The 26,827-nt window shown below is 39.3% G+C and overlaps 1 long non-coding RNA gene across 1 annotated transcript in view; it reads right to left on the reverse strand.

The window, feature by feature from the left end:
* Positions 1 to 262: 262 nt before the first annotated feature.
* LOC119254540 (uncharacterized) overlaps positions 263 to 26,827 on the reverse strand; it is a 39,149-nt gene continuing 12,584 nt past the window's right edge. Inside the window, exons 3-6 of the long non-coding RNA XR_005127300.1 lie at positions 15,044 to 15,228; positions 6,370 to 6,503; positions 1,523 to 1,598; positions 263 to 292 (exon numbers count right to left, since the gene is read on the reverse strand). This is a non-coding gene — a long non-coding RNA (uncharacterized LOC119254540). The remainder of the gene's footprint in view (positions 293 to 1,522; positions 1,599 to 6,369; positions 6,504 to 15,043; positions 15,229 to 26,827) is intronic.

Here is a 26,827-nt window from a genome sequence, read left to right on the forward strand (position 1 = left end):
TAACTAAAAATAAATCTTTTTTAAAAATCTTGCCATTATCAATGCACACTATGCTACTCACCATCTTGGGCAGGATGATCAAGTTCTACAGGTGTGTCTTCACCTCCGTGGGCTTCTCCATGGGCAGTTCTTCCTTCTTGGCCTTGTACAGCAGCTTCAGCAGAGAGTACTGCTTCTGCCAAGATTTTGTTCAGCCACCACTGCTTCTGGGTGCTGAACTACTCTATCAGCTATTAGCTGATATCCACTCCACTTATGAAGGATCACTTCTTCATCTACTCCATTTTCCAATCTTGTTGGTTTTTTTAGGAAAAGGCAAGGTGTCTTTATTAAATGAATGAGGTGACTTTTGAAAATACTGGGGCTGATTGCCAGGAAAACCAGCCAGGTGATTAGAAGATTGGAACATCCAGTTCCACCCCTGACCGCTGGGTAAGGGAGAAGATCTGGAGGCTGAGTCAATCACCAGTGGTCACTAAGTTGATCAATCACGTTTATGTGATAGAGGCTCCATAAAACCCCAAGAGGATATGGTTTGGAGAACATCTGGATTAATGAATACTTGGTATTAGGAGAGAGGCATGCACAGAGAACATGGAGACCCTGCACCCTTTTGCCATACCTTGCCTTATGCAACTCTCCCATCTGGCTGTTCTTGCATATGCATATTTCTCTTAGTACTGCGAGCTGCTCTAACAAATTAATCAAGTCTAAAGAGGTGGTTATGGGGCCTCCCCGGTGGCACAGTGGTTGAGCACTGGGTTGCGAAGCTGCCCGCGGCCTCTGCAGCGCCGGTTCGATCCCCGGCTGCTCCCCGGCCACCAGAGGAGGGCCCCACATGTTGCACAGACCTCTCCTGCCGCCCGCTGCTCCGCCCGCTGCTCCCCTCAGCAGTGTACTTCGGTCCTTCTGCCTGCTCTGCTCCCCGCTCTGGCTCTGGTGAATTCTCTCACTCTCCCGCGCTTCTGACTGTACCCAGTGCATGTATAAACAAAAACAAAATAAATAAATAAATAAATAATAAAAAACATGCCTCTATTAAAGAGGTGGTTATGGGAAATCCTGGCTCATCACAGTCAGTAGATCAGAAGTGCAGGTAACAGCCTGGGCTATCTTCAATATAATTATTTTACAAATGTCCCTGTATGTAATCCATGCCCAATCTCTGCCAATTTCCCCTCCCTTCCACAGGTCTTCTATCCTGCTCCAGCTTTGAATCTAAACTGGACTACAACCTGAGCAGACACCTCTTTACTCTACCCAGGCAATACCACCCACAGTGGTCAGACCCTGATCTGGCCTCTCTGCCGCTTCCCCTTTCAGTGAGGCATGAATACCACCTTACTCAGCCCTATCTAGTAGCCTCAGGACTGAGTTGTTCAAGACAGGAGGAAAACGGAAAAGAGAAGGGAGAGGAAGAACAATGATTGGGGGTTTAACTCAATTTTGGAGTAGTTTTTTAAGCAACATTGGACTGAATAAACTGGTATACTGGCTTTTACTGCTCCTGCTTGAATGTTACCTTGAAGTTTAACCAGTCCAGTCTGAACCAGCTTGTCTTATTTTGGTATCCAATCCTGTGCCTGCCTCTCTTCACCCTTTAAGAGGAGAGGGATTAGATATTCAGTTAATCACCAAGGCCAGTTAATTCTATCTCTTAAATATCTTGAATAGCTAACCTAGGCTAGGGCAATGGGGGTGGGGCCAGATTAAATCATTGATTATTCCCCAGTACATTAAAAGGAATCAGATATAAAACTAGAACATCTGAATAAGAGAGTAAGATTTAAAGTGGAAAATAAGAGTCTTTTAATTAGAAGATGATTTTTAAAATAAATTCTAGTAAAAGTAACAAAAACTGCACAACAGCATTCACCATGCCTAGCAACAAGCAAATCCTAAATCAAGCTGAAATTTAAGTGTAACATAGAGACCACGTAGGCTAAAAAAAATAAGTTGAGGCTTTGTAGCCTTGCTTAAACCACCCATATGCATGCATAGAGTTCTCACTAAAAAAGAACTAAGGGGGGGAAAATGGGACTAAGATCTCTACTTTATAAATTATTCTAGTTTCAGATATCTAATTTTACTCCATTTTCCTATAAAAAAAAAAAATCCAAGCTTTGACATTGTAAATTGGCACAACCTTTTCACAAGTTGGCATTAAACAATGAGTTATATAAAAAAAAATGTTGTATCCTTTGACCCAGTAATTCTGCCCTCTATATCTTAGCAGAAAAAATATTGTAAATCCATAAGATCACAGCCCCAGTTATGAGTGACAGGTTAACAAACAGGCTAGATGAGCAACAATAGCAAAGGGGACAAATAAATGTGGATTCTTTTGCAACCACTAATAATTATAAACATGGAAACTATGTAACAACTCAGAAAATAGCTTATGGGATAATGTTACATAAAGTATCCAGGATACATATGTATACATACACCATGATTCAACTAATTTAAATTACATTTTGAAAATGAGACAAAAGGAAAACACATGGAAAAAAATAAAAATAGTATGGTTAGAGAGTGAGATTATTAGGTTATTCTTTCTTTCAAAATTTTGCTCTAACCTTGTATTATTTTGTTTATACTATAAATAAAATTCAAAGTGTATTAATGAAAATCTCAACTTTACTAAAATAAAAGGTTAAACTGGGAATCAGCATGCCTTAGAGGTAATGAAAATCATCCCCATTATTGACAGTACTGATTTAATGCAATTTGTATTCCTAATCAAGACCTATGTATAAAGCTATAGGATCATATAGCCAACTACTTAGTTGACATCTCTTCTTGAATGTCTTGTAGACATTTCAAACTTAGCATGTCCAAGGTAATACTTCTGATATCCTGTCCCAAACTTGCTCTACCCACAATTTTGACCATCTCAGTTGATAGTAACTCCATCCTTCCAATTGCTCAGGATGAAACCCTGGGAGTCCTACATCTAGTCTATCTGGACATCCTGCTAATCTTACCTTCAAATATGTCCACCAAAACAAAGATATGGAACTGGTTTGAATAGGCTCAAAACAGTTTGAACCAGGGCCTCCCTGGTGGCTCCAGGGGATCATTTTCAGCACTATGAAGCTATCTGCAGCCACTGGAGCATGAATTCGATTGCCCACTGCTCCCCTCAGCAGTGTATTTCAGTAGATCTGCCTGTTCTGCTGCCCACTCTGTGTCTGGTGAATCTACTCACCCTCACACCTTTGGCCTGCACCCCAGCTCCTGTATGCATAAATAAATAAATATATTTTTAAAAATTTTAAAGTTTGAACCAGTTCCACTGGATCCAATCAGTTCAAACTGGCTTGAACTGGATCCAGCCGGTCCAAAGCAGCTGGAAATGGATCCAACCAGCTTCAACCATCTCAAACTGACCTGAACCAGTTCCAACTGGATCAAGCTGGCTTCTTTTTAAAAAAGTTAATGGAGTATGATGATGTAAAGGAACAATACCAATAATCTTTGGAACTTTAGACTACAAACACTACCTTTACTGGGAAATCAAGTATCTTTTTCTTCATTCAGTCAGTTTGAGGCTTTAGAATATTAAGTCATTCACTATGCACTGAGGCTGCCTCCCTTTATGGAAATTAAAGATATCACTGCCAGATATCACTCTCCCCATCCTCTTCTGCAGGTAAGGAGGGCATGGGCAACTATTCAATCCTCATTATGAGACCAGTCAGGAAGTCTGTTAAAGAATTTCTGAAAAGGCTTTTTACTTCTGATGAAAGAAAAAAATTGCCCTTCTCCTGCCTTTCAACAGTTGTTTGAGGACATTAGCCCTGGAGCTGAGGAGACTGGTCTGAAGGTGAAAACATACTATACATAGCAAGTTCAAAAATATGATCCTGAGTTCTTTATCACATCTTTGAGCTACTGCATCAACTTTGAGCAACTGCAACTTAAATTTACATAACAACAATGAATTTCTTAACTAAGATAGTAGTTCTCAGCCAACGTATGTTCTACAAAACTAGGAATTTGGAAATGTGCAGGGGAGGGAGATAATTTTGATTTATTCAGTGACTGGGAGCAAGCAGTAGCATTTGCTGCCAAGGTAAAAGATGATAAACATCCTCTCTGGGTGAAACAGTCTTGCCCAAATGCCAGTAAGATACTTAGAAATGCTATTTTAAGCAAACCTTTGTTAGGTATTTTATTACCTGCAACTGAAAGTATCCTAATATAATTTCTCGCCATTAAAATTTTATCACATTTTTGCAAAATAACATGTTCTTGAGTTCTAAACATTAATTGACTAATACACTAATTATGTGCTAATAAGCATATCAGCTTCAATAAAAAGCTTCATTGAAATGGCTAGAACATACTGTGGACTGATGAGAATTATAGTAAGTGAATGGGCTCCAAAATAAACATGTAAACATCAAATGTACCTTGCATTCCTATTTAAATGTACTTTATAAAAACATCCATTTATTTTGAGTCACTAACATGAAAAAGACATTTTGTTCGCAATTCTGCCAAGCATCTTATTCCATTTTTTCCTCAGAATTCTGACTTTAGAAAAGATTATTTCATTTAAAAAAATAAATCTTATCTCCCTTCCTGGGCATTCAATTGACTTCTTCAATTTAAAACATTACTGTCTAAATGTTTTTGTTTTTTTAAAGTCTTTTCATGAACACATTCTTATTGTAAAAGACGCTTTAGAGAAATAAAGACATATACAGAGCAAAACATAAAAATCACTCTTCTTCCTTCAAATTCTTCTTTCTCTCCAGAGAAAAACCTCCCTCAACAGTCTGATGTGAATTCTATATATACACTTGTATACATAAACACATTCAAATATCTTTTTCTTGTATAACTTTATAATTCCCCATTCTCTTCTCCTTTCAGCATGTTTCTTCAAGATTTTTTGCCGGTTAATGCATAGAGATCTAATGGATTCCTTGTAACTACAGCATACTATTATAGTCTGGATTATTTACCATTGATAGACATTTACATCACTTCCATATTTATTTGTTATTTCAAAACTCCAGAGCAATGAGTATCTTTACATATACATACCTATATATGTGATAGTATTTATTAGAAATGGATTCTTAGAAATAAGGGATTTTGGTCAAAGTATATGTGAATTTTAAAATTTTATAGAAAAATGCCTCTGTGGTTTTCAAAAAATCTTGAATATTGTACAGGTCCAGCAATAGAGTAGAATAGTGGCCATATCCTCTGAATAGTCACTAAAAGTTGATATTGTAAATGATTTTGATCTTTGTCAGTTTGATGGATTAAAATATTTTATTGCTATAGTTTAAGTTTCCTTGATTGAGAATTAACTTCTTTTTTTTTTTTAAAAAAAATTTATTTATTTATTTATACAAGCACTGGGTACAGTCAGAAGCGCGGGAGGGTGAGAGAGTTCACCAGAGCCAGAGCAGGGAGCAGAACAGGCAGAAGGACCGAAGTACACTGCTGAGGGGAGCAGCGGGCGGCAGGAGACCCTCCATGTGGGACCCTCCTCTGGTGGCGGAGAGCAGCCGGGGATCACACCGGCAACTGCAGAGGCTGCGGGCAGCTTTGCAACCCAGTGCTCAACCACTGCACCACCGGGAAGGCCCTAATGAGAAACCATTCTAATAAACAAGTTTTGGATACAAAAAATAAATAGATAGATAGATAGATAGATAGATAGATAGATAGATAGATAGATAGATAGATAGATTTTGACCGGAATGGCCTTAAATCTAAAGATCAATTTTGGTATTATTGACACCTAATCAATATTATATCTTCCAATCTATGAGCATAGATGTCTTTCTATCTATATATGTGTCCTTTAACATTTCTCTTAGCATTTTTTGGAATATTTTCCAAGCCATTAAGTATTCTTCAAAGACATAATTTTATGACTATAATTATTAATTATTTGTATAAATCATATTTAATTTAACCTGAACCATATTTTTCATACTTCATTGTTGACAAAATCTCTCGTTATAAATAATGCTGTCACAAAGAGATCTTTTTACACATAGCTCATAATAACCCCCTTAAATGAAAAGGTTCTCAACATTATTAGTCATTAATGAAATGAAACTTAAAAGCCATGCTGAGACACATCTAAATGCATATTAGAATAATTTAAAAACTTAACTTAATATTGCATATTAGAAAATGCATATTAGAAAAACTTAAAAACAACACAAGTGATAAGCTGGAGTACTTAAACATTACTGGTGTGAATGCAAAATTGTAGAGACACTCTGGAAGATATTTTGGCAGTTCTTAGAAATTAAGATAGTGTGAGAACCACCAAAGTGCACCCTCTAGGTCTCATATAAGAATGGCCTTATGAGGCCAACAATCTGTCCTTACCCTCAGAATATATTATTTTTGTTACTATCTTGGATAGTAGAGTTAGAGGAATGGTCTTCCTCAACAAGAAGCTCTTATTCCTATGCCGAGGCTACCAAATGAAGGTTTGTTAAGGAGTAGTCACAAGATCAACCCTGTGGGGGAGCAAAGGAAACAGAATTAGAGGGAAAAGGTGAAATATGATGCAATCACAATAATTCAAGGGAAGCTTTGCAGTTAGAATGATTCAAATTATTCCAAACTGGGGCAAAGGGACCAGTACTTGCATTGACCACTGCATCCAGTGAATATGGACTAATTGACCCTGAAAAAAACTTTGGATGAGGTATCTCTCTTCAGCCAAGGACAATTTCTGAAGAGGGACTCCAATAGGGCTATCATCTGCCAATACTCTGAGCAACTAAAGAAATGAGTGTTTCACTCCTAAAGGAGAGGAATCTGAGCAGTAAACTTCAAAATACAATGACATAAATTAAATACAAGGTCTTTTTCTCTCTACTTCTCTCTCTTAAGAATCTAAAAGTAGGCAGGTCTAGCAGAAAGTCAAATGTTAATTACCAGGGTCTGAGGGGCAGGGACAATGAAGAAGCATTATTCAGAGAGCACAGAGTTTCAACCATGCAAGATGAAAAGAGTTCTAGAGATGGATGGTGATGACAGCTGTAAAACAATATGAATATACTTATACCACTGAACTGTATGTACACTTAAAAATAACTAAGATAGTAAAGTTTATGCTATGTGTATTTTACCATGAATTTAAAAATAGGGTAAGGGGAGAATAAGTAGATGGCTGTCAGGATTATTCAGCTTCTGACAATCAGGGTCCCTGAATCTTTTCATCTTACAGGTTTGATAGCCTCTAGGAAGCTTTTCCCAAACTTTAATATAAATGTGAACCATATCTTATTAAATTGCAGACTCTGACTAAGTACATCTGGGGTGAGGCCTAGTGTAACAAGTTCTTTCTAACAAGTGGTGATATTGAAGATACAAGCCCACAGACTAGAGTGAGAGTTGCAAATAGTAGGTCATTGCTTTCTTCTGAATGGTCTGACTTGCATCACTGTCAAGTCTGATTTTCAGTTCAAGAAAAGATGGAAACAGAGGAAGTAAAGAACATGCAAGTTCCTTTTAGGCAAGTAAGTTGGAAGCTGTACAAATCACCTCTGTTCCCATTCCATGGGTGAGAATTTAGTCATGTGGCTACACCAAGCTGCAACTCTACTACTGGGAAGAAGGGGGAAAAGATTTTGGAAGGCAGCTAACAGCCTTGTTCTTGTTCTAGGTCTGTTTCTTCATCTGCTAAATCAGATCCTTTCTACCTCTAATATTCTGGGAGTTTGTGACACTAAATGTCCTCAACATATGAACGCAGATTCTGGTTTATTTATTGTGCTTTCTTGTAATGCGACAGGAAAAATTTTTGTTTTGAGACAAAGAAGGTTTTTTTATTATATTATTTGCTTTCTTCTAGTGGAAATGTATTATTAGGTGAGCAGGATCTCTACTATAAAGATACAAAACTGAAGAAACCAGAAGACAGCGAAATTGCTATGCAGGAGAAAAAAAGAGATTTAGGGGTTTGAAAGGAAGATCCCAGGGACTATAAAACCAATTGTAATCAGGTAGATCTGACCAGGCCATATGATAAAAGGCTTAGAAGGGAAAAGAGGTAGCTGGTGTTCCAAGATGAACTTGGGGAGAGAATAGAACTAGTAAATGGGGATTTTTATTAAATTTTACTGTGTGTTATATGATGCAACCCTGTAATCCATCTTCTCTGCAAAACCTTCCCTCTAGTGCCTTATAGATGAATTTTCTGTTGGGATATAAAGTATTGAGTTCTACCCTAAGGGTTGCACAAGGCAGGAACAATGATTGTCACTGGATTATACAGCACAGTATACTCTTGTTTATCTTCAAGACTTGCTTTAAAAATAAAAAAAGAAGAAAACAACACACACACATACAGGTGCACATACATGCCACACATAAAACAGGCAGGGGGTATTGCACTCTAGAAGGCTTAGTAGAGTATGTTTCTGCTGTGATGATGCACTGTGAGGTCCTCAGCTTCTTCATCCATGACCTGATGAACAGTCAACAATTCTTGTTTCCTTCCAATTTTACTCTTCTGTGACTCAAAATCAGACGTTAAACTGAATTTAAGTAAAGCCAAGTCAACCATAATTTATCAGTGAAGAACTGAGACAATATAATTTAGCTTAAACAAAACACAGAAATAAGATATATGGAGAATTAAAGTGCCTTCCTGGCTTGCAATTTGTATAATTGCTTCAATTCTTCACTTTGTGCCTTGAGATATAATGCTGTCCTTACAAAACAAACATCATTCTTTAGTGTGGTTTTGCTCTGACTTTACCAGAGGTAGAGTCTTAGCACAACATTATTATATTTATTATATAAATGGAATAGGCAATAAATGCATGTTACCAAATTCAAAAGCCTTGTGAAATATCTCCTTCAATAGCCTTCTTTCCCAGCTCCTCAGCTCCTTGGAGGCAAGAACTTGTTTCTTGGGGCCTCCCTGGTGGCACAAGGGGTTAACACACAGCACTATGAAGCTATCCACAGCCACTGCAACATGAGTTCGATCCCCAGCCAGGGAGGTGACCCACATGGCACAGCAGACCTCTTCTGACCCATCCGCTGCTCCCCTCAGCAATGTATTTCAATCCATCTGTCTGTTCTGTTCCCTACTCTGTCTCTGGTGAATCCTCTCACCGCCCCCCACCTGTACCTCTGGTCTGTATCCCAGTTCTTGTATGCGTAAATAATTTTACAATTTTTTTAAGATTTATTTATTTACACATACAAGAACTGGGGTACAGGCCAGAGGTGTGGGGGGTGAGAAGATTCACCAGAAACAGAGTGGGAAACAGAACAGGTGGATGGACAGAAATACACTGCTGAGGGGAGCAGCAGGCGAGTCAGGAGAGGTCTGCTGTGCCATGTGGGTAGCTCCCTGGCCAGGGATCAAACTCCTGCTGCAGTGTTTGCGGATAGCTTCATAGGTTGCGTATTAACCCCTTGTGCCACCAGGGAGGCCCCTGCATAAATAAATATTTAGAAAAAAAAACTTGTTTCTTGAATATCCTTGAAGAAGTATTCTCTGAATATATAAATTATTAGGATATTATAATGAGATTCTTTCTATCTTAGTTGCAGTTGCAGTCTCAAAGGTTAGGAGAAAACAATAGATACCACATGCACTCACATTCCAAAAAGAGTGGCAACCTTCCAAACAGAACTTAAGAAAGCAAGACTCGAATATTGGTTTTGCGAATTGCAGCCAATCTTGAGAATATAAAACGCTTAAAGCTGAAGAGGGGGAATTTTCTTTGAAGAGGGTTTTGTTATTCCTGTGTGTTTTCTTCATATCCCTCGGGGCAGAAGGATGGTGTTACCCTTAACCTTAAAACAAAAAGAAGTCTTCAAAGAGACCACTGTTAGGTCTAGATTGGATATAGCACCCCTGAGAGTTTGGGGGGACATGGTGGAATGGTTTATGATGTACTCCTGGGAAATGGAAGGTGAGAAGATGTGACTTAGAACTAAAGATATCGAGAATGAAGAGGCCAAGTATCCCTAAGAGTGAGTCTACTGCCATGAGGGACAAGTGGATTTATGGGTAAACATCAGCTTGAAAGTGAAAATGGCTTTAAAAACAACAACATTGCCTGATTAAATGCTGGGAGAATGGGATGCTAAGAGGAGAGACAATGAGAGAGAGAAAAAAAAATTCATCATACACCCGAGGGCTAAAGGTCTGCCAGAGAAAAGCATCAACCATCTCACAGGAATTGCAATTGCAGGTTTCTAGTTGAGGGATCGCTCAGAAAATCATAAAAGAGGGCCTCCCCGGTGGCGCAGCGGTTGAGCGCTGGGTTGCAAAGCTGCCCGCAGCCTCCGAAGCGCCGGTTCTATCCCCGGCTGCTCCCCGGCCACTGGAGGAGGGTCCCACATGGCGCGCAGACCTCTCCTGCTGCCCGCTGCTCCCCTCAGCAGTGTACTTCGGTCCTTCTACCTGCTCTGCTCCCCGCTCTGGCTCTGGTAAATTCTCTCACCCTCCCGCGCTTCTGACTGTACCCAGTGCTTGCATAAATAAATAAATAAATCTTTAAGGAAAAATAAATAAATAAATAAAGCATGAGAAATCTTTAAAAAAAAAAAAAGAAATCAAGAACCAGAACTGGAATTCACTACTTCCTTGCAGGCCCCAACTAGAGTTACCTGTTTGTTAGTCACCTGTGACCATTTCTGTTCTTCACTTCTTTTTTCAACCCCAAAGGAGCCAGAGATACTTAGAGAAGCAAAGGATAGGCAGTGGAAAACCAAGGCTGAGGGATCCAGAAGCCTTCCAATTTGCGCCCCTCTTTACACTTAAAGTTGAACAGAACTGGAGACAGGATAAGCTCTGATTTACATAGGGATTTGGAGTTTCCATTTTTTCCCTAGAATGGCCTATTTAATTACAGTAATGAAAACTATTACTGGAAATTAAAGTGCTCAGGGGACTTCTAATTTACTGTGACAAAATAGTTATGGTCTTGCACAAAACGCCCCCAAGGTTTAACAGTATAATGAAGGGAAAGAATAAATTTGACTGGGGCCTCCCTGGTGGCACAAGGGGTTAAGATGCAACCTATGAAGCAATGCACAGCCAGTGCAGTGCAAGTTTGATCCCCAGCCAGGGAGCAACCCACATGGTGCAGCAGACCTCTCCTGACTCGTCCACTGCTACCCTCAGCAGTGTATTTCAGTGGATCTGCCTGTTCTGTTCCCCACTCTGATTCTGATGGATCCTCCCACCCCTCACGACTCTGGCCTGTACCCCAGTTCTTGTATGCAAGAATAAATTTGACCTTTACTTATACCTTATGTTGAATGTGACCAATTTAATAGGATTGCTACAAAAGCATGTATGTGCATACCATACATAGTGTTCTGTACTTTCCTTTTTTATCATAATATAGCTGGGTGGCTGTCCCACATTCGTATATATAAATTTACTGCATTCTTTTAAACAGCTGCATAGTAGGCCATTATAAGGATGTTCAATGATTTATTTTAATCACTCACTTTTAGGGTACTGTCAATATATTAGCAAGTCTCAATCTGTAAAGAAGTATGTAGAAAAAATGAAGACAAACATTGTAATGCCTCTACTATATTTAAATTAATACATAACGTTTATTTTATGTGATAGTTCTATTTTAGAAGAACTTTGGGGGGAAAAAGTCCTCATTGCTAAGCTTCAGAGTAACCCACATCACAGTTAATTACCCAGTGAGTGATTGCCATTAGTGATTGCAAGTTAAAACTAAAGCATCCAGTATTAGGCAAAGCAACTGTAAAATTAAATTGAACTTATTCTGGAGCATGGCTTAGCCACATAAAAACATTTTCCACCTGTTCTAAATGATAATACTTTAATACTACCTAGGATGGTGAAGTAAATCAGTTCCTTATTTTAAAAATAATTTTTTAAACAGTTTTGTGCTGATTATATATTGGGCACTGTTAACTCATTTAATCCTCCTAACAACCCCAGAAAGTAAGTATCATCACCCACAGTTTATAGATGAAGAAGCTGAGGTCTAGAGAAGCTATGTAAATGACCACAGCTAGAAAAGGACAGAACAAAGATACAACACAGGAAGTCTGGCTCCAGAGTTCATGATCATAATCACTGCACCATGCTGTCCCATGTGGATTGACTTTAAGTCTGCTCTTATCACTGCAAAGATGAAGACTATGGAGAGCTTTCTTGAAGCAAAACTAGTTGTCAAATCATAATCTTCAACACCATCACCATTCACTATGGAGAGCTGTGTGGAGATTTCTGGACCTACTAAACATAGAGCTTCCATATGATCCAGCAATTCCACTCCTAGGTATTTACCCAAAGGACACAGAAACATCAATTCCAAAGAGCACCTGCACTCCTATGTTTATAGCAGCACTGTTTACAATAGCTAAGCTTTGGAAACAACCCAAATGCCCAAAAATAGATGACTGGATCAAGAAGATGTGGTACATATATACCATGGAATATTACTCAGCATTCAAAAAAGATAAACACATGCAATTTGCAGCAACATGGATGGCACTGGAAGGGATCATGCTCAGCGAAATAAGCCAAAAAGAAAAAGAAAAATACCGGATGGTCTCACTCATAGCAGGAATCTAGAAAACTTAAATAAGGGACCAGGAAAATGAATATAAGAAAGTGAAAATCGGGCCTCCCCGGTGGCGCAGCGGTTGAGCGCTGGGTTGCGAAGCTGCCCGCGGCCTCTGCAGCGCCGGTTCAATCCCCGGCTGCTCCCCGGCCACCGGAGGAGGGTCCCACATGGTGCGCAGACCTCTCCTGCCACCCGCTGCTCCCCTCAGCAGTGTACTTCAGTCCTTCTGCCTGCTCTGCTCCCCACTCTGGCTCTGGTGAATTCTCTCACCCTCCTGCGCTTCTGACTGTACCCAGTGCATGTATAAACAAAACAAACAAACAAACAAATATAATAAATAAAAATAAAAAAAATAAAAAATAAAAAAATAAAAAATAAAAAAGAAAGTGAAAATCAAAATCAACAAAAAACTATGAACCAGAGACACTTTTTGGGGGGTGGGGGGCGGGAGGGGAAGGATTGGGGTCAGAATGGGGCGTTTGCAATTGTATGGGGGAATATAAAAATAAAATTTAATATTTAAAAAAAAAAAACAGCAAAATTTGATGAGTGCACACTAATTACATACAGAACACAATACTGGCATTAAAGATAAGAGACAGGGCCTCCCAGGTGGTGCAAGGGTTAAATCTCAGCACTATGAACCTATTGGCAACCACTGCAGCATGAGTTCAATTCCCAGCCAGGGAGTTAACCCATATGGCACAGCAGACCTCTCCTGTCTCACCTGCTATTCCCCTCAGCAGTGTATTTCAGTCAATACCCTGTTCTACTCCCTACTCCATCTCTGGTGAATCCACTCACACACACCCCCGCCCCCACACCTCTGACCTATGCCCTTGCTCTTATATGCATAAATAAATAAAATAAATCTTTCTAAAAAAATTAAAAATAAAATAAAGATAAGAGATATAAACAACATGGCTGCTCTGAAAGGGATTTCATCTAATTTCTCTAAATTTCAAAGGAAATTGCCAGAGGTAGCATTCTATGGAGTCACTAGGTCAGTTCCAGAGGGGAAAAGTGAACCCTAATAATTAAATCCAAGTGGGGAAAAATAAGAGAAAGTCAAGATGCAAAATCAATCAATTTGGGATTAGAGAATATGTGAGATGGTTCAAAGCAGATGAAGGGAAAAAATCTTGAATCCTTACCTGGGTAAGAGTTTAGGTAAGGCCACAGTTTGTAGCCTGTCGCCTCTAATGTGGGTGTGGTAAGAGTGAAAGAGCTAAAGAGTTAAAATCATGTGGAGAGGGCCTCCCCGGTGGCGCAGCAGTTGAGCGCTGGGTTGCAAAGCTGCCCGCAGCCTCCGAAGCGCCGGTTCTATCCCCGGCTGCTCCCCGGCCACTGGAGGAGGGTCCCACATGGCGCGCAGACCTCTCCTGCTGCCCGCTGCTCCCCTCAGCAGTGTACTTCGGTCCTTCTGCCTGCTCTGCTCCCCGCTCTGGCTCTGGTGAATTCTCTCACCCTCCCGTGCTTCTGACTGTACCCAGTGCATGTATAAACAAAAAACAAACAAACAAACAAACAAATAAATAAACATGCCTCTATTAAAAAAAAATAAAATAAAAATCATGTGGAGAGGGTCATGCTTGCTCATCTAAGATATAGAACGTCAAGGCTCCAACACATACTCTTCTGTACTCTTTCAATAGTACACATGAGAAATTTATTGGCATGGTTGGTTGATCTTGATAAGCATTTAGTTAAGAGAGATCTAAGGTAGGAAGGGAAAACTCAGATGCCTGCAGTGACCAGGTTAGTCACTATAAGGTCAGGAGAGCCCAATGATGAGCATTTACTCCCTTTTAACACCATTCAATGGCCCTTCTGGGTGCCACAGCCATTCATGCCAACAATCGTTGTGTATGGAATAAACATACTCTAAGGAAAGTGGTATGAGCTGAAAAAGCAAAAGAGTTTCAAGTTCAATAAACACACCATTTTTATTATTGCAGATTCTAGGGGGAAGTCGGCCACAAGAAAGTCGATGAATCTCTCATAAAGGATATGTTTATAACAAAGGCAGAGACAGCTGGATTGTAGGTTGATCCGAGTACTTTGTTCTCTTAATATATAAACAGCCTTCATACTTATTTTCAAAGACAGAAAGGAAGCAGGGATGTTAAAGAAACTGGGTCAGACCCAAACCAGACTTAGGTGGGATGGGGTGGAGGAGCTGCTCTAGAGAGTAGAGCAGGTGGTGACAGCTGAAGGCTAAAGGAATGAATGCCGAATCTCTAGGGAGCCTACTGATATATGAAAGAGACTGGGAGAGGGAGGTGGTCTAAATGTTGGAATAGAGACATTTCTTAAGAGTTTTGGCCAATGATAACATTTTTAAAGCAACCAAATTGGAAATATTGTGAAATTTTGCCTGATGGCAAAATTGGCTAAATAATAATCACAATAATATAGCTGGTTTAAATATTTAGGTTCGGTTTCATTTGCCCAAGTTGACTCACCAAAGAATTACCTCCATTTAGCTTGAAATCCTTGTCCACTTTTCTATGGCAGCCAAGTAAGACATCACACAAGAATAGGTCAACCACTGTTTTCTCTGGTTAAGAAGCAGTTTGTCCTAAACTGTTCTTCCTCAACTACATACCTAAAATGTTTGTCTTCATCTTGTCATGCCCAAAATAAGCTCCTAATAATAAAGCAATAAAAAGTCTTAGAGAGGATAAGTAAGAAAAAAAATTTATTAGTTTTACAAATAAGAGATCTTGAGACCTTTAACCTAAAAGTTTTAGACTTTTACATTCCACACCTTATTCTTATTTCATAGGGTTTTGTTTGTTTAAAAATTCTGCATATAAATTCTAGGAAGTGAGAATATATGCTCACCATAGTCATTTTGCTTCATGTCCCACAATTTGGAAAAATAACAGTTTTATATTTAGAAGCATCCAGAAAGAACTTCAGGCAGTGAATGATATCAGAAATATACTTATTTTCTCCCCCTAGAAACATATTAATTTAATCTATCATGCATTTTACTAAATTAAAATGATCAGATGATGAGACCTAAACTAAACTAAAAATCCCTAGTAAGGTGATAGATGTTTGCAGGTTTTGTCAGTGAAAAATATATGTTAGCCCTCTAATGGTTAATTACATATAAGTAGATATGACTAATAAATCCTCTGCTTCAAAGTTACACAGAGGGTTTTATCCAGACTTCTTGTTAGGTCACTTCAAGGCACAGTGTGACTTATAAAGTAATGCTAGTTTTCTAAAAAGAAGTTAAATTTGGGCCTCCCCTGGTGGCCCAGCCGTTGAGCACTGGGCTGCGAACTGCCTGCAGCCTCTGCAGCACCGGTTTGATCCCTGGCCTCCAGCGAGGGTCCCACATGGCACGCAGACTTCTGCCGCCCGCTGCTCCCCTCAGCAGTGTATTTCGTCTGTCTGCCTGTTCTGCTCCCTGCTCTGGCTCTGGTGAATTCTCTCACCCTCCCATGCTTCTGACTGTACCCAGTGCTTGTATAAATAAATAAATTAATTAAAAAAAAAGAAGTTAAATTTACAGTAATGGGCTATCAAGTTACTAAATATACATGGAGCTGCCTTTTAAAAAGTTCCTATCGAAAAGGCCCACCTACTGTTTGTTACCAAAAGCCTCTGTAACTATAACAAAACATAAAACTTTGAAAGATGCTATTGAAATAAGTAATTTGGTACATCTCCATTGAAAATACATTTAAGCAATATGTTTTTAGTTGTGTAACAAAACATGATTTGTGACAAATTATGCTCAAAATAAGTATATTGTATTAAAGTATAGATATTCCTTAAAGTCTTTTTTCTCTTGGATAAATTTACCCCCTCTGACAAAAAGATTCCAGAATGTGGCAGGTGGGTGGTACAAGTAGTCTTACAAACTAAGCAAAGCAAACTTAGGAACAGGTTTTAAAAAATAGACTAAGTGTTTTCTAAACTGCTGGCCTGCACTAGCCAGCTGAGGGCTTTAAATAATTTAATCCCTAGAACAACTGCCAGCTCCAACTGGAAGCCTTAAACAAGGACTGGATTCACTGAAGACTCCAACAGGTGCAGTCTAATAGTGCTTCCTTAAATCTGCTACTGAACTATGTTTGTGCGTATGTAGGACACCATATTCTTAAATTCAACAGGACATTAATTAAATTAATCCAAACATCTCTTGTTTTGTACCGTCTCCCACTATCATATTACCAAAGACATTCTTCTATTTTCTCCCAACCCCAGAAAAACTCAGCATAGTATGTGGCAAGTGAGTTTGTTTGCAATGTTAATTCTAAGCAAGAGCCCACATATTATAGTTTGTTTTGGAATGCAAATTAACTAATAAATTCTTCTTATTGTTATTGTTCTTTCTATCCAATTGACTTTTCTATATTAACACTTACTCAGTACCATTAGAGTTGCTCAGATTTTTTTCCTTCTATACATTTATAAAGTGTAGAAGAATGGGGGTCTCCCTGGTGGCACAGGGCTTAAAGTCTCAGGGCTATCAAGCTATCACCAGCCACTGCAATGTGAGTTCCATCCCTGGCCTGGGAGCTAACCCATATGGCGCAGTAGACCTCTCCTGTTTTGCCTGCTGCTCCCCTCAGCAGTGTATTTCAATAGATCTGCCTGTTCTGCTCCCCACTTTGTCTCTAGTGAATCTTCTCACACTCCACACCTCTGGCCTGTACCCCAGTTCTTGTATGCATAAATAAATATAAAAATAAAAAAGGGGGCCTCCTTGGTGGCGCAAGGGGTTAAGCATCGCAACCTATGAAGCTATCTACAGCCACTGCAGCATAAGTTCGATCCTGGCCAGAGAGCCACCCACATGGCACAGCAGACCTCTCCTGTCTTGCCCTCTGCTCCCCTCAGCAGTGTATTTCAGTCAATCTGCCTGTTCTGTTCCCCACTCTGTCTCTGGTGAATCCTCTCACCCTAGCATCTCTGGCCTCTCTTATATGCATAAATAAACAAATCTTAAACAAAAAATAAAAAATAAAAAAAAGGTAATTGTGAAACTTTCAAACTTCTGTGTATCAACATTGTGAAAGTCAATTTTTTTTTTAAAGATTTATTGATTGATTGATTGATTTATACATACATTCATACAAGCACTGGGAACAGTCAGAAGCGCGGGAGGGTGAGAGAATTCATCAGAGCCAGAGCATGGAGCAGAGCAGGCAGAAGGACCGAAGTACACTGCTGAGGGGAGCAGCGGGCGGCAGGAGAGGTCTGCGCGCCATGTGGGACCCTCCTCCGGTGGCCGGGGAGCAGCTGGGGATCAAACCGGCGCTGCAGAGGCTGCGGGCAGCTTCGCAACCCAGCGCTCAACCGCTGCGCCACTGGGGAGGCCCAATTTTATTCTATTTTTTAAGATTTATTTATTTATGCATACAAGAACTAGGGTATAGGCCAGAAGTGTGGGGGGGTGAGAGGATTCACCAGAGACAAAGTGGGGAACAGAACAGGCAGACTGACTGAAATACACTGCAGAGGGGAGCAGCGGGCAAGACAGCAGAGGCCTGCTGCACCATGTGGGTAGCTCCTTGGCCAGCAGGGGCTCAAACTCATGCTGCAGAGGCTGCAGTTATCTTCACAGTGCTGTGCTTAACCCTTTGCACCACCAAGGAGGCCCCAAAAAGTCAATTTTAAGAGAGAAAATATTTCCAAATCACCTATCTGATAAGAGATTAATATCCAAAATATATAAAGAACTCTTATAACTCAATAGCAATAAAACCAAATAACACAATTTTTAAAATGGGCAGAACCTTGATAGACATTTCTTCGAAGAAGATTTACAAATAGCCAATGAGCATCTGAAAAGATACTTAACATTACATAAGAGACACACAAATCAAAGCCACATCTATTAGGGTGGTCACTGTCAAAAGAAGAAAACATAAGTATTAGTGAGGAAGGGGAGATATTGGAACTCTTGTGCACTGTTGGTAGGAATGAAAAATGGTGTAGCCGTTATGAAAAATAAATGGATCTTTCTCAAAAAATTCAAATCCAATAATCCCACTTCTGAGAATATAGCCAAAAGATTTCAAAGATAGATCTTGGAGAGATATTTATATATCCTTGTTCATTGCAGCATTATTCACAGTAGCCAAGAGGCAGAGGCAATCCAAATGTCCATCCATGGATGAATAAAGAAAATGTGGTATACACATAGATGTATAGGAATATTATGAAACTTTAAAAAACAGTAATCCTTTATTATGCTACATAAAATGATAAACCTCAAGGACATTATGTTTAGTGAATAAGCTAGTCACAAAAGGACAAATACTGTATGATTCAATTTGTAGCAGGTATCTAAGGCACTCAAAATCATAGAAACAAAGTAGAAAGGTGGTTGTCAAGAGGTATGAAAAAGGTAAGAGAGAGAAGTTAGTGTTTAGTGGGTATAGAGTTTCAGTTTTGCAAGAAGAAAACATTCTAGAAGAGGTCTGTTGCACACAATGAATATACTTAACATTGTTGAAATGCATGCTTAAAAATGGTTAAGATGATAAATATAAAGTTATATGCTTTTTCCACAATAAAAATAAACATCAAAGGTAGGGAGAGCCAGTATTTGCCTTCCTAGAAAAATTCTTACTCTAATACTCCCTTTCACCCCACACAAGGTTTATAGAATTATTTTTTCCAAATTTTTATTTTGTAAAACTTAAAAACTTTTAAGAACTTATTCTATATTCAATTGTTAGTATTTTTCCACACATGCTTCTGCTTTCTCTCTTGCTATCTCTCTCCCCTTGCATAAATCTATATGTACACATACGTGTGTATATGTATGTGTTGTGTATGTATATATATATTTACAAGTACACATATAATATGTATATAATTGTAATTATTTTTAAATTGTTTACAAGTTTTACAACTAAATTAGTTACAAGTTAGTGGCAGACTTCATTATACTGCATTCCTAAATATTTCAGCCTGTACTTCTAAGAACAAGGATATTTTCTTATGTCATAATATAATTATTGCACTTGGTAAATAAAAATAATTATTCATGATACTTGTTACAGACCCTAAGGAAAATTGTTCTCAGAGAAACGACTACAAGCGGGGTTTTGTAGGAGGGAAGAGAGATTGAGTTCAATTCCAACTCCAATAAACACAATGGGAATTTATAAGGAAGGAGCAGGGGAGGGTGCATGGATAGAAACTTACCAAAAAGAAACATCAAGGCTAGGGAGATTTTGGCTAAATAAACTTGACAGGATTCTTGCTGAAGGCAGGCCAGGGTGATAAGATACAGAGGGTGAGGAATTTGATAAGCTATCAAGAGCGACCAGATATTTACAGTGGAAGATTTTTCATAAACTTACCCAGTAGAATTCTTGCTGAAATTGGATTACCAGACAAGGACAAAGCTCAAAGTCAAAGGCATAGTCAGAAAGGGGACACAAAGGAGTTTGCACAATTTTCATCAAGTGAGTCTTTGTGATATTCAGGATCCAATTCATGAATGTGGATCCAACATTGTTATCTACTATACAATTTGTATTCAAATGTCCCCAATTATGCCAATGTCTTTTATACCTGTTGCATTTTGTTTTGTTTTGATCAAGAACAGCCCATGATGATGGATCACACACTTTATTTTTTTTGGAACTCAGCTTTTCATTGAACAGGACACAAAAGAGATTCAGTCAAAAAGACCAAAGCCCATGTTATCATCACACTCCTCGGATTCTTCTTTTTGCTTCCACTTCCTCCTTTCCAGGTGGGGCAACAGGGATGGAGGGGGCAGGTACAGCACTGGGCTGCCTGTTGCCCGCGCAGGTTCACCGCCTACATTGCTTATGAGATGCCCAGTGTTGCCATTGAGCAGGATTACTAACAAGTCAGGCCAGAAAGTTTCAACATTTATATCTGTTGCTTTATGAAGGCATTGATTTTACCCTCCATGACTATTACTTCTTTTTAAAGCAGGATAAGAACTGAACAGATAGGGGTGAGCTTATGAGACTAGGACCACAGTGCCTGCAAGGCGCAGTACTAGCCTCAGGATGAAGTGAGGGTCTCACCGCAACAAAATCTTAGCCTCCTTGGATGAAGAACTTTCATTCCAGTGCAGCTGAGGAAAAGAGTCACACATTCTATTTTGTTGTGTCATCTCTTTGCTGTCCTTTAATCTAGAATAGCTCCTCATCATTTTTTTTTTCCTGGTCTTTCATAACATAGAAAGTCAGAACAATTGTTTTGCAAATGTCAATCAATCTGGATATATCTTATGGTCCCTGTGATTAGATCTAGGTTTAAAATTTCGTAAGGAGGGCCTCCCTGGTGGCGCAAGGGGTTAAAGTCTCAGCACTATGAAGCTATCCGCAGCCACTGCAGCACCAGTTTTTCCCTGGCCAGGGAGTTAACCCACATGGCGTATCAGACCCCTCCTGTCTTGCCTGCTGCTCCTCTCAACAGTGTGTTTCAGTCAGTCTACCTGTTCTGTTCCCCACTCTGTCTCTGGTGATTTCTCCACCTCCACCCCCACCCCGTCCCTGCATCTCTGGCTTGGACCCCAGTTCTTGTATGCATAAATAAATATTTTTTTAAATAAATAAAATTTCTTAAGGATATTATTTTGTTGATGTGTATCCTTTTCATATGGGGCTGGGGGTGGATATGCCATGAAGGGTTAACTTAGCAGGCATGGTAGTTCAAATTCTGCACATTCCAAAGATAACCTCTGAACTCTTGGACTATCCTGCCTGACAAGTGTTTATGTATATCTTATGTGGTGGACCATCCAATATCAGTTTGACTAGATAAGTTTTGCTAACAATTCTATTGATGGGGATGACCTGTTTTTATTGTGTCCGAGGCTTTGGACCTTGCTGTATCAGTTTGACCTCTAGGGGTCTGGAGATGGGATACCTGAGGTCAGTCACATGGTGGTAAATGCCCATGTTACAGATTCCTGGACAACAAGGCTTAGATCAGCTCCTTTTTGGTTGGGAACACCTCAAACATATTGTCACACATAACTGCCGGGAGAATTAAGCTGTTTCTGCGCAACTCTACTGGAAGAGGACATTTACTTCTGGTCTTTTTGAGGCTTCAGCCCCCTTGTTCCTTTTCACTTTGCTGATTTTACAGTAGTGGAACAACCCACGTCTGGGTTTGGTTTAATTCTGACTTCAGTGGGAAGCGACTGTACAGTTTTGAGCAGTAGAGTGACATACTCTGGCTGCATTTTAGCAGGCTAGAACTCTGATACCTGCATAGAAAATAGACCAAAGGGGATATGGTATCCACTAGGAAGCATTCTCAATGCTTCCCACAGGAAGCATTATTGACTGAGGGCCCGAGTGTGGCATTTGAAGCAATTCTTTCCTCTAGGCAGCACAGCAGTGCTATTAAGGCAGGCCTCTTCCCAGGAATCACAGGACTCCTTAGACAAGGACTTTTTTAACCTGTATAGCACCCTAAGACTGCTCCAACCAACTTCTCCCCTTTTGGGGTCAAATTTGTATTATATTCTGACAGCTCTCCGAGTCTCTCCTAATTCCTCTCCCATTTTTCCCCCTGGGGGTTTCCCATAAAATTTTTCTTGTACATTTAATCCTGTCTTTGTTAGTGGAAGACTGAAGGGCACATTTGGACCCCCAAACCAAAGGTATCTGACCATCTGTGCACACAAAAACAAAAGCGATTCAGTGTAAAAGAACTTTAATAGGATTAATGGGCATAGAGAAAGAAGAGAAGAAAGGATATATTTTCACAATAAAACACACAAAGTTACCCATCCCCTCATGGGTAAATGCCCAACAAACAGGCTTGGCCCAGAGCAGGGAAACTGAGACAGAAAGGGTGCCACAAGTCTACAGCACCCTTTGCTGGGGGCACCATAAGAAGGGAGCAAAAGGGACCCAGCAAGTATGGGTGAAAGGAGCAAAATCAAAGCACAAATCAAGATAACAGCTGCCATTGTTAACCTCCCCATGTTTCTCTCACCCACATGTCTTTTATAAGAGTCTCTGCATATCTCTCCTCCAAGTCCCTGAAGTCCCTGACTCAAACCCAAGACCAAGAAGCAAGTAGGCTCTTCTCCATGTGTCTCTCTTCCCGAGTCTCTCATGTCTTTCTCCTGAGCCCACCTGCCTTCCATGTTACATAGTTTCACCAGGCTGTTCAGTTCTGCCCCTCACTAAGTGCAGCAGGGAACACTGTACTGCCCCCTTTTATAGAGATGTTTCTGTTACGTCTTGGCATGGATTGCTTCAAGAACTTGAATTAATACGGGGATCAAGGGTACAAATGAAGGGGCTAGTTAGAAGGCAAAAACAATAATCCAGGTAGAAATAATTATAACTTAGACAAGATGGGGCAGTAAGAATGGAGGGAAGTGATCAGATTATTGGTTTATTTAGATTTGACTCCATCAATTTATGTTGTGTTTTCTATTGTCCTGCCATTTTTGTTTTGTTTAACATTCCCCTTTCTTCCTTTATTTTGAGCTGATTGAAACTTTTGTTCTATTTTTTTCATTCATTTTGCCCCTATACTTGTTTACATGATTTTTATTTTTCTCTTCATTTAGTGATTACTCTGGCTATTTTAGCATATGCTCTCAACAAAGACCTGACTTGAGCAGTACTTTTATTCTCTTACACAGGATGAGAAACTTACTTTGCCCTTATTCTTAAAGGGTGCATTCACTGACTATAAATTTCTAGTTTGATTATTGTTTTTTCTCAGGTCATTCCACTGTCTTGTGGCTTCCATTATTGTTTTCAAGACATTAATATTAAGTCTAATTATCATTAATTGTAGATGATTTGTCTTCTTTCTCTTGCTGATTTTAAGTCCTCTTTTCCTTTGGTGTTCTATAGTTTTACTCTAATGTATCCACAAGTACACTGGAGCCAAGGATTTATGTCTACCATCAAAACTGGAAAATTCTCAGGGGTAATATCTTTGAAAATTGCCTCTTCTCAATTTTAGTATTGCCTTCTGAAATTCTAATTGGGTGTTGTGTGGACCTTCTCACTCTATCCTCTAAATTTCTTATCTTCCTTTTCACAGTTTCTTCCATAGTTTCTTTTTACTTCCTGATTTTTTCATGTCTATCTTCTAACTTCTCTTTAATTGCATTAAACACAATAACTATAGTTGCTTTATAGTCAGTTTGCGAAATTTAAAACCTGAGCAGACCACCTCAATCAAGTTAGCAAACATAGCACTGATCATGGGACAACCTGAAACTATGTCTCCTGGTGTGATGTAATGGCATATATTGACACAATGTCATCTGTTATTATAATAAACTACAGAGTTAACTATAGAGTTAATTTCCATCTTATAGAAGAAACAAGAATGGAAGTACAAATCACCTGACATCATGAGGAAAAATAAGACAAATCAAGAATGTGGGATATTTGAAAAGTCAACTGGTCTGGATTTTTAAAAAATCACATATTGGGGCCTCCCTGGTGACACAAGGGGTTAAGACACAACCTATGAAGCTATCCCCAGCCACTACCGCATGAGTTGATCCCCGGCCAGAGAGCTACCCACATGGCACAGCAGACCTCTCCTGACTGGCCTGCTGCTCCCCTCAGCAGTGTATTTCAGCATATCTGCTTGTTCTGTCCCCCACTCTGTCTCTGGTGAATCCTCTCCCCACCCCCCACCTCTGGCCTGTGCCCCGGTTATGTATGCATAAATAAATAAATCTTTATTTTTTTATTTTAAATATTTTATTTTATTTATACAAGAGCTGGGGTACAGGCCAGATGCACAGGAGAGTGTGAGGATTCACTAGAGACAGAGCAGGGAACAGAACAGGCAGACTGACAGAAATACACAACTGAGGGGCGCAGCGGCAAGACAGGAGAGGTCTGCCGTGCCATGTGGGTTGCTCCAAGGCTGGCAGGGATGGAATCGGCACTGCAGAGGCTGCGGACAAATTCACAGCTCTGCGCTCAACTACCTGCACCACCAGGAAGGCCCCTAAATAAATCTTTTTTAAAAATCACATATTGGAAGAGATTATGCTAACCGAAGTAAGTCAAAAGGTGAAAGATAACTATCGGATGGTTTCACTCATATGAGGAATACAGAGAAACCAAGTAAAAGGTCAAGAAAAAGACAAAACTTGAAAGCTGACCATAGAGATAAAGCGTGCAGCAAGGGAGGGGGAGGAAAAGAGGAATAAGAACAAGGGAGGGAAGAGCACAGGGATTGATAATGGTTCACACAGGCGATGTGCTTGTGGGAGAATTATGGAGACTATACCTTAGTGGAGAAACCAATTACTGTACAAAAATGAACAATAATGTAAGAAATTAAATAATAAAAATAAATAAAAGTGCTGAGAAGATATAGATAAAAATAAATAAAAATTAAAAATCATGTTATGAATGAAAAACAGTGCAGAGACTTCTAGATGAAGAGACACTAAAGAAACATAATGAAACTAATCTTATTAGAGCAATAGGAGAAATTTTAATATGAACTGAACATTAGATGATATTATAAAATTACAGTTAACTTTAAGATGACAATGTACTGTGATTATTTAAGAGATTGTTTTAGTTCTTATAAGATTTATGCTGACACATTTAGGGGTGAGGCATCACTGTATCAACTTATTTTTTTAAAGGTCAGCAAAAACAAGGATGACCACTACTTAACACCAGTATTCAACATAGTACTGAAAGTCCTAGCTCAAGCAATCAAGCAAGACAAAGGAATGAAAGGAATCCAAATTGGAAAAGAAATGAAACTATCACTATTTGCATATGACATGACAATAGATAATACACACAGAAAAACCTAAAAACACCACTATTTCTTATTTAGAAACAACAATTAGCACACTAAAGTGGCAGGCTACAAAATAAATATACAAAAGCGTATTGCATTACTATGTGTGAACAATGAATTAAAAGGAAAGAAATCGAGAAAGCAATCCCACTTACATTAAAAAAGAATTAAGCAGGTTGAGCGCTGGGTTGCGAAGCTGCCCGCAGCTGGTTCGATTCCCGGCTGCTCCCCAGCCACCAGAAGAGGGTCCCACATGGCGCGCAGAACTCTCCTGCCGCCCGCTGCTCCCCTCAGCAGTGTACTTCGTCAGTCTGCCTGTTCTGCTCCCTGCTCTGGCTCTGGTGAATTCTCTCACCCTCCCGCGCTTCTGACTGTACCCAGTGCTTGTATAAATAAATAAATAAATCTTTTAAAAAAAAAAAAAAAGAAGCACTAGGAATTTACAAAGGATGTTCAATGAAAATTGTAAGATTTAGCTATGAGAAATAAAAAGAGATACAAAGAAATAGAAAGATATTCCACATTCATAGATTGGAAAAATTAACACTGTTAAAATATCCATTTTATCCAAAGCAATATCCTCTTTGACAAAGAGTTTCAACCAAGCAGCAGAGATAATAAATACATACTTTTGGGAACTTTGCTTTCTCTCTTTTCCACGAGTGCTTTCTCTGAAGTCACTTATGTATGAAGACATTTTATTCTCCCTAAACTTCGAGCAGAACTCTTTGTGCCAGAGATAGCACATTCCATCCTTCCATGTAGTATTTACTAGTAAACAACTAAATGACCATTGTAGAGTCTAAGTATTTGTTGCCTCATACAAGGAATTTAGAAGTCCTTGAAGGAAAGTCACCACACAGAATATAGTGGTAGAATTGGACGACTGTGCAGGATATGATTACATCAAAGATTATGAAGCATACATACTTTACTGAGAGATTTTTGTGGGCCAAATTCATGTCTGGGAAACAGAAATGGCATTTTAAGTGATGTAAATTTATGGAGATTGTAGATTTTTCTTCTAGAAAATAAATATATCTTTCATATAATTCCCAGGATAAAGGATAGCAATGAAACCGTGGAGGCAAAGTACCAAAATAATCATTATTTTTATACAACATCAAGTTGTCTTCAGAGTTGGTAAAATCTGCTTTAAAAAAATATTTCTGAGTGAAAATCAAAATCAACAAAAAACTATGAACCAGAGACACTTTTTGGGGGTGGGGGGTGGGAGGGGAGGGATTGGGGTCAAAATGGGGGGGTTGCAATTGTATGGGGAATATAAAAATAAAATTTATTATTTAAAAAAAAATTATTTCTGTTTCAGGGCCTCTCTGGTGGCTTGGGGGTTAAGATGCAGCCTATGAAGCTATCTGCAGCCACTACAGCAAGAGTTCGATCCCTGTCCAGGGAGCTACCCACATTGCGCTCTCCTGACTCGCCTGCTGCATCCTTCTGCAGTG

This window comes from Talpa occidentalis, unplaced genomic scaffold (assembly GCF_014898055.3).
Source record: "Talpa occidentalis isolate TD23 unplaced genomic scaffold, MPIMG_talOcc4v2.1 talOcc4.3, whole genome shotgun sequence".
NCBI classification, from domain to species: domain Eukaryota; kingdom Metazoa; phylum Chordata; class Mammalia; order Eulipotyphla; family Talpidae; genus Talpa; species Talpa occidentalis.